At 38.5% G+C, this 15,078-nt stretch overlaps 1 protein-coding gene and 1 long non-coding RNA gene across 3 annotated transcripts in view; both read left to right on the top strand.

Annotated features, from left to right (window-relative positions):
* LOC309501238 overlaps positions 1 to 15,078 on the top strand; it is a 235,852-nt gene that overhangs the window by 201,141 nt on the left and 19,633 nt on the right. The window lies entirely within an intron of this gene.
* lingo3b (leucine rich repeat and Ig domain containing 3b) overlaps positions 1 to 15,078 on the top strand; it is a 62,447-nt gene that overhangs the window by 35,473 nt on the left and 11,896 nt on the right. Inside the window, exon 1 of one of the 2 annotated variants that reach the window (XM_082173038.1) lies at positions 1,048 to 1,239. The exons of the other annotated variant lie outside the window; for it this stretch is intronic. The gene's annotated coding sequence lies outside the window, so the exon portion shown is untranslated. Of the gene's footprint in view, positions 1 to 1,047; positions 1,240 to 15,078 lie in introns of those variants that run through there. 2 annotated transcript variants of the gene reach the window in all.

Below are 15,078 nucleotides of genomic sequence, written 5' to 3'. Positions count from 1 at the left end.
TAATGATGCTGAATATTCAGCTTTGATCACAGGAATAAATTACACTTTACTATATGAAGAGTTCAGATGCAAAAGCCTCTAAGTGCCATCTGAAATTTTATTCTAGAATGATAATTTTGATCAAGCTTGTATATTTAAATTCAATCATTTCACTTAAATGGCAATGAAGATTACCTATTAATTGTCATTTAAGTGAAATTACTGAACTTAAATATACGAGCTTGATAAAAATGATCATTGTATAAGGAAATTTCAGATGGCACTTAGAGGCTTTTGCATCTGAACTCTTCATATATTCACATAGAAAACAGATGATTTACATTACAATAATATTTCACTATTTTTACTGTTTTTTGTTTGTATTTTTAATCAAATAAATGCAGCCTTGGTGAGCAGAAGAAACTTGTTTTAAAAACATTAAAAATCTTACCGATCCAAAACTTTTGACTGGTAGTGTACTCTGAAAAAAAAAATATATATAATAAATAAAAATTGTAGAAAAATTAACACATTTCACAAACAATGAGAAAGAAACAGAGAGGCGAGTTGTGTATCAGTGATCCTGTTAGTCTGATCTTGTTAGTTTTGGAGTCCAGCATATATATATATATATATATGACCCTGGGCCACAAAACCAGTCACATGGGTCAATTTATTTTAAATTGAGATTTATACATCATATGAAAGGTGAATAAATAAGCTTTTGTTTGGATAAGACAATATTTGGTCGAGATACATTTATTGAAAATCTGGAATCTGAGGATGCAAAAAAATCGAAACATTGAGAAAATCTCCTTTAAAGTTCTTCATTTATGTTCACGATTGTGCTGCATTCACTCACAGAAATAAATGTTTTATATATTTACAGTAAGGAAATGTACAAAATATCTTCATGGAACATGATCTTTACTTAATATCCTCATGATTTTCGGCATAGAAGAAAAATCTATAATTTTGACCCGTACAATGTATTGTTGGCTATTGCCACAGATATACCCGTGCGACTCGAGACTGGTTTTGTCACACATGTGATATTAGCATCCCTGTTCCTCTTGTTTTCCGCCTCTAAATCTCCGCTAATCCCAGTGTGTTCCTCGGAGGCCGGCCGGGTTAAGCGCGCTGCTGAAGTGTGTGTTCAGGTGTTATCCGCTCACAGCCAGATGCTGATGTTAACCTGCTGTGTGTAAATTGTTTATGAGCTTGTTGTTTTCCCATCGTGATCTTCACAGCGGTGGAAAGGTTAGAGCGCCTTTCTAAACTTTTCTTTTCACCTTGAAAGCTTGTTTATTTCTTCATTGCTGTTATAATGCAGGGAGAACATAGTGTTTTAAGCCACAAGATCAAGTGTTTTACAGCAACAGTCTTAAATGCTGAAGATTAAATACTAGGAGTGTAACAGTATATCACGTCACAATATATCACAATATGAAAATGCGACATGTATTGTGTATAGTAGTTCACCCAAAATAATAATTACTGTGTGAGGAAAAATGCAAGTTTACAGAGTTTTAGTATCAGTACTACATTAAACTACTATATATAATGTTGAATATGCAATGGGTGATATGTGTGTGTCCTGATAATGCCAAATGTCTGATGTTACCAGTAAAAAGTGGCTGACATTATTTTAAATATATCTAGTCAGTGACAGAGATTAAGCATATTCGTCTAAAATTCTGTGTTTTCATCTTCAGATCATGAATATTGTTATTCTGGCGTCTCTATTGTCGTGCATTGGGTTTCAGCACCAAGTCCAAGTCTATTCATTTACAAACACAATGTAACATCAAATTCAAAATTTTAATATTTGTTAACTTTTTATCATCTGTCTTGGAGTATCGCAATAATATCGTATCGTGAGTTCAGTATCGTGATATGTATTGAATCGTGAGGGTATCGTTACACCACTATAAAATAGAATTACATAAAGTATACACTCACCTAAAGGATTATTAGGAACACCTGTTCAATTTCTCATTAATGCAATTATCTAATCAACCAATCACATGGCAGTTGCTTCAATGCATTTAGGGGTGTGGTCCTGGTCAAGACAATCTCCTGAACTCCAAACTGAATGTCAGAATGGGAAAGAAAGGTGATTTAAGCAATTTTGAGTGTGGCATGGTTGTTGGTGCCAGACGGGCCGGTCTGAGTATTTCACAATCTGCTCAGTTACTGGGATTTTCACGCACAACCATTTCTAGGGTTTACAGAGAATGGTGTGAAAAGGGAAAAACATCCAGTATGCGGCAGTCCTGTGGGCGAAAATGCCTTGTTGATGCTAGAGGTCAGAGGAGAATGGGCCGACTGATTCAAGCTGATAGAAGAGCAACTTTGACTGAAATAACCACTCGTTACAACCGAGGTATGCAGCAAAGCATTTGTGAAGCCACAACACGCACAACCTTGAGGCGGATGGGCTACAACAGCAGAAGACCCCACCGGGTACCACTCATCTCCACTACAAATAGGAAAAAGAGGCTACAATTTGCACAAGCTCACCAAAATTGGACAGTTGAAGACTGGAAAAATGTTGCCTGGTCTGATGAGTCTCGATTTCTGTTGAGACATTCAGATGGTAGAGTCAGAATTTGGCGTAAACAGAATGAGAACATGGATCCATCATGCCTTTTTACCACTGTGCAGGCTGGTGGTGGTGGTGTAATGGTGTGGGGGATGTTTTCTTGGCACACTTTAGGCCCCTTAGTGCCAATTGGGCATCGTTTAAATGCCACGGCCTACCTGAGCATTGTTTCTGACCATGTCCATCCCTTTATGACCACCATGTACCCATCCTCTGATGGCTACTTCCAGCAGGATAATGCACCATGTCACAAAGCTCGAATCATTTCAAATTGGTTTCTTGAACATGACAATGAGTTCACTGTACTAAAATGGCCCCCACAGTCACCAGATCTCAACCCAATAGAGCATCTTTGGGATGTGGTGGAACGGGAGCTTTGTGCCCTGGATGTGCATCCCACAAATCTCCATCAACTGCAAGATGCTATCCTATCAATATGGGCCAACATTTCTAAAGAATGCTTTCAGCACCTTGTTGAATCAATGCCACGTAGAATTAAGGCCGTTCTGAAGGCGAAAGGGGGTCAAACACAGTATTAGTATGGTGTTCCTAATAATCCTTTAGGTGAGTGTATACCTTATGGTTATTTATAATAGTACAAAGTGGAGTACATCAGATACAGTGGAATACAATGTATCAAGTTGATTCATTGTAAATGCAGTGAACAGCTGCGGTTCGAATTTTGGTGGTAAAAATGTAACTGTTTCTGACTGTACTGTAACTTGATAAATTAACATATGTTGCATCTAATTCACATATCCATCCTAAATAGTATTCGAAATTAGGATTAGTGTGACCCAAATCGTAGTATGTTGAAATGAGTATTGCAAAGGAACCTGGATTGTCCGGTCGAGGATTTGATTAGAACTACAAGAAAGTGTTAAAAAATGACAAACATGGTGGAAGATATCGCTGTCAATCAGAGATTAGCTCCGCCCACTCACATGAAGCGATGAGTTTATGTAAGAAAAATATTAAAGCTGCAGTCGGCAAGTCTGGCAGATTGGGTCGACTTAGCCAAAATGTTGAATGTTTACAACTCTCACGCCCCTACCCCACTACCAGCGAGCACCCTCCCATCGAGTTTTTGCTCGTCAGTGCGTGTGCACCAGATTTTATGTGAACGTGTCCGCGCCATCTCTTCAGCATCGATCAACACCATAGACTCGGAGGTAGGCTGCGCTGGCTAATCTACCCATATATAGCAATAACCGAGGAATTGGAAGCTTGTTAGTAGATTTTCTCTCCGCCATCACGCTTCGTACAATCCAACACACTACACACCTGTGAACTTCAGGCGTGTGCATGTGATTGTAACGTGCGCGAGGGGGGAGTGGGATCTGTGGCATGTGCACGACCTGTGATTGACAGTCAGATCTCACATCCCCCAGCGCTGATAGGACCCGATGATCCGAGAGCGGTGGATTTTTGCAAAACAAATAACACGCTCCAGGTGGAGTTAGAAGCTCGGGTTTTTTTCTAAAACCACTTTATTTATGTTGTTCTGTCGGATTATGGTGTCGCTTTCACTGAATATGATTAAAAAAATTTTGCCGACGGCAGCTTTAATATGTAACACGTTAGAAAGTAAAATTCTAGCAACCAGCCAAACGAACATACGGATTCCACTTACGCCTAAAGCGCAACTTGTGACGTCAGAAGTATCGTAGTGCGTCATGGCGTAGCGTAAATATCAGCAGTGCGTCACATTACTCGCATAAGTTGCACTTAAGTCGAATCTGCATGTTCGTTTGGCCAGAAGCTAGTTATTTTACTTTATAAAGTTTTAAATATGAATCTTTTTCTTACTAAAAACTCATCGGTTTGCTTCAGAAGGCCTTTATTAACCCCCCGGAGCAGTGTGGAGTAGAGACCTGCACTCCCGCGGGACCCGCGGGACCCGACGCAAAACAGAGCGGCGCGGGACAAATTTTGAAAGGTCATTGCGGGAGCGGGCGGGATGATGAAGGTGCACTTGCGGGTGCGGGCGGGGGGGATGATACGCTGCACTCCCGCAAATTAAATATGAGTGTAAAGTAAAATATATAAATTATTAAAGTAGCGTACATAATTTGTAGTTGTGAGGGAGATTCTGTTTGGCAGCAATAAAAATGTTTTAAGCAGCCTAAACTTGGATGTTGTCGTTTGGGGTAGGGCGGGACCTAATCTCACGCACACTTGTTTAGAGTCAATTCCTTCCCGCTGCTCCGTGTTCGAATTCGAAAGCTTCAAGTTCAAAATAGACAGCATGGATGAGGAAAAGAGCACCTCTAGTGCTTCAGATATAAGCCTAAGCGCTTCAGATGTAAGCACTACTCTAAAGAAAGGCACATTTACTACAAAAAAATAAAAATCACGAAACCTCAAATCAGACATTTGGCAGTCTTTTTCGGTTGTGCATGATGGAGAGGGGAGGGGAATCAACTACCTTTTGCCTGCTGCGATAAATGCCAAAAGGTGTTAACATACAACGGACACAAATCGCATTTTTTTCCAAGACCTTTCGTGAGACAGAAAGTGAACATACATCCTGCCTGCCGTCTTGCGGGCATTTGCGGGCGGGAGCGGGACATAATATCACAGATGTGGGCGGGAGCGGGACTAAAAATGACAAATCTTTGCGGGAGCGGGCGGGAGCGGGACTGAACACTGCGGGAGCGGGCGGGAGCGGGACTGAAAATTGTGTCCCGCGCAGGTCTCTAGTGTGGAGCACTTTATGATGGATACATGCACTTTTATGATGGATAGATGCACGCACTTTTATGATGGATAGATGCACTTTATGATGGATAGATGCACTTTATGATGGATAGATGCACTTTTATGATGGATAGATGCACTTTATGATGGATAGATGCACTTTTATCATGGATAGATGCACTTTTATCATGGATAGATGCACTTTTATCATGGATAGATGCACTTTTATGATGGATAGATGCACTTTATGATGGATAGATGCACTTTTATGATGGATAGATGCACTTTATGATGGATAGATGCACTTTATGATGGACAGATGCACTTTTATCATGGATAGATGCACTTTTATGATGGATAGATGCACTTTATGATGGACAGATGCACTTTATGATGGATAGATGCACTTTTATCATGGATAGATGCACTTTTATGATGGATAGATGCACTTTTATGATGGATATATGCACTTTATGATGGACAGATGCACTTTTATCATAGATAGATGCACTTTTATGATGGATAGATGCACTTTTATCATGGATGGATGCACTTTTATGATGGATAGATGCACTTTATGATGGATAGATGCACTTTATGATGGACAGATGTACTTTTATCATGGATAGATGCACTTTTATCATGGATGGATGCACTTTTATGATGGATAGATGCACTTTTATCATGGATGGATGCACTTTTATGATGGATAGATGTACTTTTATCATGGATAGATGCACTTTTATCATGGATGGATGCACTTTATGATGGACAGATGTACTTTTATCATGGATAGATGCACTTTTATCATGGATGGATGCACTTTTATGATGGATAGATGCACTTTTTTGAGCTTCAATCTGTTGCTTGCAATCCGCTGCCATTATAAAGCTCAGAAGCGTCAGGGCGTTTATTAATATAACTCAGATTGTATTCGTCTGAAAGAAGAAAGTCATATACACCTAGGATGGCTTGAGGGTGAGTAAATCATGGGCTACTTTTCATTTTAAAGTGAACTACTCCTTAAAGTAACCAGCCATTGGCATGTGTGGCAAAACGTTAGTTTTAGTCCCTGGGTGTCACTGATGAACTGAATGTGCGTCACAAAAAATGTGGCGAATGCAGAGTAAAACTGAACTGTTTGTGCTTGTTTTTGTTCGTGTGGTAAATCAATTCTATCTTTGTTGCGGATTTGGTTCAGTTGTGATGTGTTTTGTGCGGTGATGAGTATGTCCTTGTGATCACGGTCGTGTGACGCTGACACAGGGAGAGTTTGTCCTCTGTCGGTCGAGAAGCGCCGGCGGCTGTGTGTGTGTGTGTGTGTGTGTGTGTTCAGCTCTCATGTCTAATTCAACAAGAATGACTAAACCTTCATTACACACACATTCAGGGAAAAACGCACACTGACTGCGTCTGGAATGACATACTATGTGGAAGTATGTCAGTTATCTGTGTGTGTGGTATAGTGTAGTTAGGATGCCCATGTACACACTAAGAGCCCTATCATACACCCGGCGCGACGCAAGTGTGTTTTGCTAGTTTCAGCCCGACACAGTTTTCATTTTCACGTCCTGCGCCACGTTGTTTAAATAGCAAATGCATGTGCGCCTATTTGTGCTGTTCTGAAAACCAGGTGTGTGTTCAGGGTCATTGTGGGAGCGTTGATATTTTGAGGAACTGAAATAGACTGAGACATTGGCCAACAAAAACCTGGTCTAAAGTCAATGGCACAATATTTATTTTGCTATTTAAAGAGCTTATTTACATTTAGTAATGTGTGCCTATAGGCGGGTTCACAACACGCATACTCTGCTTATTACACACACTCAGCTTATTACACACACACTCTGCTTATTAAACACATACACACTCTGCTTATTAAACACATACACACTCTGCTTATTAAACACATACACACTCTGCTTATTAAACACGCACACAGTCTGCTTATTTTACACACACACACACACACACACACACACACACACACACACACACACACACACACACACACACACTCACACTCTCACACACTCTCTCACACTCTCTCTCACACACACACTCACACACTCTCCCACACTCTCTCTCACACACACACACACACACACACACACACACACACACACACACACACACACACACACACACACACACACACACACAGACACACACAGACACACACACACTCTGCTTATTACACACACACACACATACACTGCTTATTACACACACACACACACACACACACACACACACACACACACACACTCTTCTTATTACACACACACACTGCTTATTACACACACACACACACACACACACTCTGCTTATTACACACTCTGCTTTATTACACACACACACACACACACACACACACACACACACACACACACACACACACACTGCTTATTACTCACACATGGATGCGCAGCAGCACACAAACATGCAAAATATTATAAATAAAAGGATTACAAAGTAAAAGATTAATATTGTGTACATAAAGATATGGTGGAATCCAGCTTGTCCCGTATATGGTCTGCTTGAGCTTTAACCACACACACACACACACACACACACAGCTTTAACCTCGTGCACGAACAGATCTGTTTCCTCTCTAGAGATGCTTTCAGTTTTTCAGCTTGCAAATTCCTCCATGTAAATAGCAAATCCGCCGCGGCGCGAGTGCAACTGCCTTTTAAAGGGAATGGGAGATGAGACTCTGATTGGTTTATTTCACGTTATGCCCCAAACACACCCATTACTCATTAAGAGAATGGGGACAACACTTTTAGACCAGCGCCGGGAGCGCCGACCATTTGTCCCGTCGTTAAACTAGCAAAAGTGGATTTGGACACGACCTAAGTGCACTATTTCTTTAGACATCCGCTTAGATTGTTAAAATAGGGCCCAGTGACTGCGTCTGGAATGCCATACTATGTGGAAGTAGTGTGCAGTATGGTGGACTGACACGAAGGTCATTTACTTGAGGACTGTACTTAAGTAGACTTTTTGAGTATCTGCACTTTACTTGAGTATTATTTTCTGGAAACTTGTTACTTTTTACTCCACTACATTTCTGTCAAAGTCCTTGAGTAGTCGGGATGATCCAATCTTATACGTGATTGGATATTTGTGGGTGACAGACAGCCTATCAGTAATCACTCTTATAGGGTCACGTGTCGTGAAGTTCGGGCGATCAGTAGCCCACGATTTCTCTCTACTAGGGATGTGTGAGAGACAGTATCGTTGTCATAAACTAAGTTTTAACTTAAGTTTTGTTTTCATTGCAAATACGTATTTCTGTTGTGCTGTTTGTTACAGCAGTATGTGTATGTGTATGTGTATGTGTATGTGTATGTGCTGTGGTTGTGTACCTGGTTTTTTTTTCTGATCAGTCTGTATTTACAGACAACTTGATTCAAATGTGCATGAATGGATAGACATAGATGTTGACTTATTTTGGTAGGAGTGTTAAACACTAGGGGTTATTTGTCTCTTTATTTGTTCACTAGAGGGTTATTTGTATCTTTATTTGTTCACTAGGGGGTTATTTGTATCTTTATTTGTTCACTAGAGGGTTATTTGTATCTTTATTTGTTCACTAGGGGTTATTTGTATCTTTATTTGTTCACTAGGGGTTATTTGTATCTTTATTTGTTCACTAGAGGGTTATTTGTCTGTTTATGTGTTCACTAGAGGTTATTTGTGTGTTTATGTGTTCACTAGGGGTTATTGGTCTCTTTATGTGTTCACTAGGGGTTATTTGTCTCTATGTGTTCACTAGGGGTTATTTGTGTGTTTATGTGTTCACTAGGGGTTATTTGTCTGTTTATTTGTTCACTAGGGGTTATTTGTCTCTTTATGTGTTCACTAGGGGTTATTTGTCTGTTTATTTGTTCACTAGGGGTTATTTGTCTGTTTATTTGTTCACTAGGGGTTATTTGTCTCTTTATGTGTTCACTAGGGGTTATTTGTCTGTTTATTTGTTCACTAGGGGGTTATTTGTCTGTTTATTTGTTCACTAGGGGTTATTTGTCTGTTTATTTGTTCACTAGGAGTTATTTGTCTGTTTATTTGTTCACTAGGGGTTATTTGTCTGTTTATGTGTTCACTAGGGGTTATTTGTCTGTTTATTTGTTCACTAGGGGGTTATTTGTCTCTTTATGTGTTCACTAGGGGTTATTTGTCTGTTTATTTGTTCACTAGGGGTTATTTGTCTGTTTATGTGTTCTATGTGTTCACTAGAGGTTATATGTCTGTTTATTTGTTCACTAGGGGTTATTTGTCTGTTTTAGGGATGTCAACGATTAATCGACGATCGATTAATTGTCGATAATACATTTAATCGATACAACTTATCGATCATCGATTAAGCAGGTCTTCATGCGCGTGCGCGCTGCTCAACCGCGAAACATGTAAGCGAGCGCGCTGGAGTTATGTTTGGGACCATTTTTCACCTTCATCATGACTATAAGTTTGCGTGTGCATTCGCAGGCTTTTGTTTTGTGCAAATGTAAGTTGTAATACAGTTTATTTTCTGTAGGCCTATCTATATCTGATTGATCTCATATTGGATGCATGATTTGGTTAAGAATTAACTCTGTAGTAAAGCGTCAGCTTCAGCGCGCGCAGCTCAAACGGCAGTGCACGACTAATAATGACTATTGGGACTGTAATATTACATAACATTATAAAGATTACAATATTGTAATAAAACATTGTGAATTATTTGGGTTTAGTTGCTGTGTCGCGTTGCTCCAGGAAGACCGCGTCCACAACATGAGTAGTTCTGAATGAATATGGCACGTAACTTAGTTCAAGTTCACTTGAGCATGAATTTGCGTCATTTTGTGCAGATATAATTTGTAATATTATGTTTATTTTGAATATATCTGATTAATCTCATATAGGATGCGTTTCTTTTAGATAAATAACGTGCTAGCAAAGTGCTCCAGTTTAACGGTAGCAGATTCATTCAGCGCGTGCAGTTGTTCCAGGAAGAGCGCGTCCACAACAGTCACACATTCTAAGCGCATATGAGGCGGCGTTGGTGACACGTTGTATTAGTAGTTATATTTGATTATTAAATAATTCATTTAATTATCAATCACATCGAAACATTTTACAATCCTACTATCCCTTTATTTATATTTAAAACCATTCTAATTGATTTGGTGAGGAACAGCGTTTTGAGCAGCATTTGCAGACCCTGTCATGCTGTCATAGCCACTGCAGTAGACGCATATCGCAGTATTAAGGCTAACGATTAATCGATTAATTGATCGTTAATTTAAACGACGATCGATCATGGGAATTTGTGAAAATTGACATCCCTAGTCTGTTTATTTGTTCACTAGGGGTTATTTGTCTGTTTATGTGTTCACTAGGGGGTTATTTGTCTCTTTATGTGTTCACTAGGGGTTATTTGTCTGTTTATTTGTTCACTAGGGGTTATTTGTCTGTTTATGTGTTCTATGTGTTCACTAGGGGTTATTTGTCTCTTTATGTGTTCACTAGGGGTTATTTGTCTGTTTATGTGTTCACTAGGGGTTATTTGTCTGGTTAGTGTTCACTAGGGGTTATTTGTCTGTTTATGTGTTCACTAGGGGTTATTTGTCTGTTTATGTGTTCACTAGGGGTTATTTGTCTGTTTATTTGTTCACTAGGGGGTTATTTGTCTGTTTATGTGTTCTATGTGTTCACTAGGGGTTATTTGTCTCTTTATTTGTTCACTAGGGGGTTATTTGTCTGTTTATGTGTTCACTAGGGGTTATTTGTCTGTTTATGTGTTCACTAGGGGTTATTTGTCTGTTTATTTGTTCACTAGGGGGTTATTTGTCTGTTTATGTGTTCACTAGGGGTTATTTGTCTGTTTATGTGTTCACTAGGGGTTATTTGTCTCTTTATTTGTTCACTAGGGGGTTATTTGTCTCTTTATTTGTTCACTTTATTTGTTCACTAGGGGGTTATTTGTCTGTTTATGTGTTCACTAAGGGTTATTTGTCTGTTTATTTGTTCACTAGGGGTTATTTGTCTGTTTATTTGTTCACTAGGGGTTATTTGTCTCTTTATGTGTTCACTAGGGGTTATTTGTCTCTTTATTTGTTCACTAGGGGGTTATTTGTCTGTTTATGTGTTCACTAGGGGTTATTTGTCTGTTTATGTGTTCACTAGGGGTTATTTGTCTGTTTATGTGTTCACTAGGGGTTATTTGTCTGTTTATGTGTTCACTAGGGGTTATTTGTCTCTTTATTTGTTCACTAGGGGGTTATTTGTCTCTTTATTTGTTCACTTTATTTGTTCACTAGGGGGTTATTTGTCTGTTTATGTGTTCACTAAGGGTTATTTGTCTGTTTATGTGTTCACTAGGGGTTATTTGTCTGTTTATGTGTTCACTAGGGGTTATTTGTCTGTTTATGTGTTCACTAGGGGTTATTTGTCTCTTTATTTGTTCACTTTATTTGTTCACTAGGGGGTTATTTGTCTCTTTATTTGTTCACTTTATTTGTTCACTAGGGGGTTATTTGTCTGTTTATGTGTTCACTAAGGGTTATTTGTCTGTTTATGTGTTCACTAGGGGTTATTTGTCTGTTTATGTGTTCACTAGGGGGTTATTTGTCTCTTTATTTGTTCACTTTATTTGTTCACTAGGGGGTTATTTGTCTGTTTATGTGTTCACTTAGGGTTATTTGTCTGTTTATGTGTTCACTAGGGGTTATTTGTCTGTTTATGTGTTCACTAGGGGTTATTTGTCTCTTTATTTGTTCACTAGGGGGTTATTTGTCTCTTTATTTGTTCACTTTATTTGTTCACTAGGGGGTTATTTGTCTGTTTATGTGTTCACTAAGGGTTATTTGTCTGTTTATGTGTTCACTAGGGGTTATTTGTCTGTTTATGTGTTCACTAGGGGTTATTTGTCTGTTTATGTGTTCACTAGGGGTTATTTGTCTCTTTATTTGTTCACTTTATTTGTTCACTAGGGGGTTATTTGTCTCTTTATTTGTTCACTTTATTTGTTCACTAGGGGGTTATTTGTCTGTTTATGTGTTCACTAAGGGTTATTTGTCTGTTTATGTGTTCACTAGGGGTTATTTGTCTGTTTATGTGTTCACTAGGGGTTATTTGTCTGTTTATGTGTTCACTAGGGGGTTATTTGTCTCTTTATTTGTTCACTTTATTTGTTCACTAGGGGGTTATTTGTCTGTTTATGTGTTCACTAGGGGTTATTTGTCTGTTTATGTGTTCACTAGGGGTTATTTGTCTGTTTATGTGTTCACTAGGGGTTATTTGTCTGTTTATGTGTTCACTAGGGGTTATTTGTCTCTTTATTTGTTCACTAGGGGGTTATTTGTCTCTTTATTTGTTCACTTTATTTGTTCACTAGGGGGTTATTTGTCTGTTTATGTGTTCACTAAGGGTTATTTGTCTGTTTATTTGTTCACTAGGGGTTATTTGTCTGTTTATTTGTTCACTAGGAGGTTATTTGTCTGTTTATTTGTTCACTAGGGGGTTATTTGTCTGTTTATTTGTTCACTAGGGGGTTATTAGTTCTGTTTATGTGTTCACTAGGGGGTTATTTGTCTGTTTATTTGTTCACTAGGGGTTATTTGTCTGTTTATTTGTTCACTAGGGGTTATTTGTCTGTTTATTTGTTCACTAGGGGTTATTTGTCTCTTTATGTGTTCACTAGGGGTTATTTGTCTGTTTATGTGTTCACTAGGGGGTTATTTGTCTGTTTATTTGTTCACTAGGGGGTTATTTGTCTGTTTATTTGTTCACTAGGGGGTTATTAGTTCTGTTTTGTTCACTAGAGGTTATTTGTCTGTTTATTTGTTCACTAGGGGTTATTTGTGTGTTTATTTGTTCACTGGAGGTTATTTGTCTGTTTATTTGTTCACTGGAGGTTATTTGTGTGTTTATTTGTTCACTGGAGGTTATTTGTGTGTTTAGTGAGCTCTCGGACGCTCACACAGCCTCTCAGCAGAGAAGAGCTTGTTATAATCCATTACATGGCCTCAGAAATGAGCCTGAGCTGCACCTGTAGATGTGTGTTTCCGTGCGTGACGAACACACACACACACACACACACACACAGCGTTGTGTTAGACGCAGGCCGAATCTCGTCAGAATCCTGGAGAAGAATTCAGAGCTGAATGATAATTATTTCCCACAACACAACATGCTCAGTAGTGATGTTTGCAGTTTGTTTACGCCTGTCTCATGAAAAGTCCTCGCCTCTGTGTTTCGGTTGTTCTAGATTCTGTTTGCTTCCTCCCACTGAATGCTTGAGAAGAACGTTTTTTTGAGCTGTGTGTTCGTGGTGTTTATTTATTTATTCGTTTTATGTTGTAAAACTAACTTCAGCTCAACATGGGGGAGATTTTGTAAAAAGAGTTTCACTTCCAGCATCTTTGACGTGAGCTGGAAAGCGCAGCATGATTCAATTGTTTCAAAGAGAAAATTATCTAAATGAAGAAATGAGTGATTGGTTACAGTTATTGTTTCTTTTGATTAATAAGCACTGTCCATCCATCCATCCATCCATCCATCCATCCATCCATCGATACATGCATACATACATGCATACACACATACTTCAATACATCCATCCATCCATACACCCACACATACATCCATACATGCATAGATACAAACAAACATACTGTATATACATGCATGCATCTATCCATCCATATATACATACATGCATCCATACGTACATGCATGCATACATACAAACAGACATACATGCATCCATACGTACATACTTACTTACATACAAACATACATACATGCATACATACTGTACATACATTACATACAACACATCCATCCACACATACATCAATACATGCATCCATCCATCCATACATCCATACACCCATACATTAAAATAAAATAAAAAATATATATATATATAAAAGGCAGTTTACCAAAGAAAAATTTAATAAATTAATATAAAATATATCCGCTATTTCAAAATCATGTTTTTGAGCCCAGTTCTGTTGTTCTGTCTGTCCAGTTCTGTTGTTTTGTATGTTGTTGCGCTGAAGCAGGATTTCAAACACCTTTCGCTGCCGTTCTCACAGCTCAATCTTTTTCTGGTTCCTTTGGCATCTCGTATTTCTCGCTCCATTTATAGCGGGAGTGATCGCACATTCTCTCTCTCTCTCTCTCTCTCTCTTGTTGTTGTGGTGGGTTACGGGCCCCGGGGCCGCAGGTGACAGTGTGCTGACCCTCCTCATAAATCACAGAGCATGAAACAGACTCGCGGTGAAACACGCTCTCCTCCGCTGAAGCGCCCGCTGGACAACACGCTTCACAAGCCTGAGGAACATGCACTGAGAGACAGAGATTCAGTCATTTACTCACTCTAATGCAGTTTAAACTCATATTTATGTGCTTATTGTGGATCATAACAGTTGTTCATATTCTTCCGAAATCTTTGTGTAAAAAAAAAACAATCTTCCCTTTTTATTCATGCTTGTATCAGATTATAGTATTTATTTATAGTATTTACCGGTATGTATTTATTTTGTATTACTTTTAAATTATATTTTATTTTGAAATAATTATATTTTATTTGTATTTTGTATTATTTTTTTTAAATTATTATCATTTAAAAAATTTTTTTATTACTTTTAAATTATATTTTATTTTAAATAACTGATTTAAATTTTTTTATAGTTTGTATTATTTTATTTTTTATTTATTTTCATTTTGAAGTATCACACACTAGATATCACTCCTTTGACCTTTGACCCCACTCCCTCAAATATCCCACCCTGACCCTG

Source organism: Leuciscus leuciscus, assembly GCF_965113295.1.
Source record: "Leuciscus leuciscus genome assembly, chromosome: 6".
Lineage (NCBI taxonomy): Eukaryota > Metazoa > Chordata > Actinopteri > Cypriniformes > Leuciscidae > Leuciscus > Leuciscus leuciscus.
Note: the sequence above shows the minus strand (reverse complement) of the source record. Positions and strands in the feature narration are given on the sequence as shown.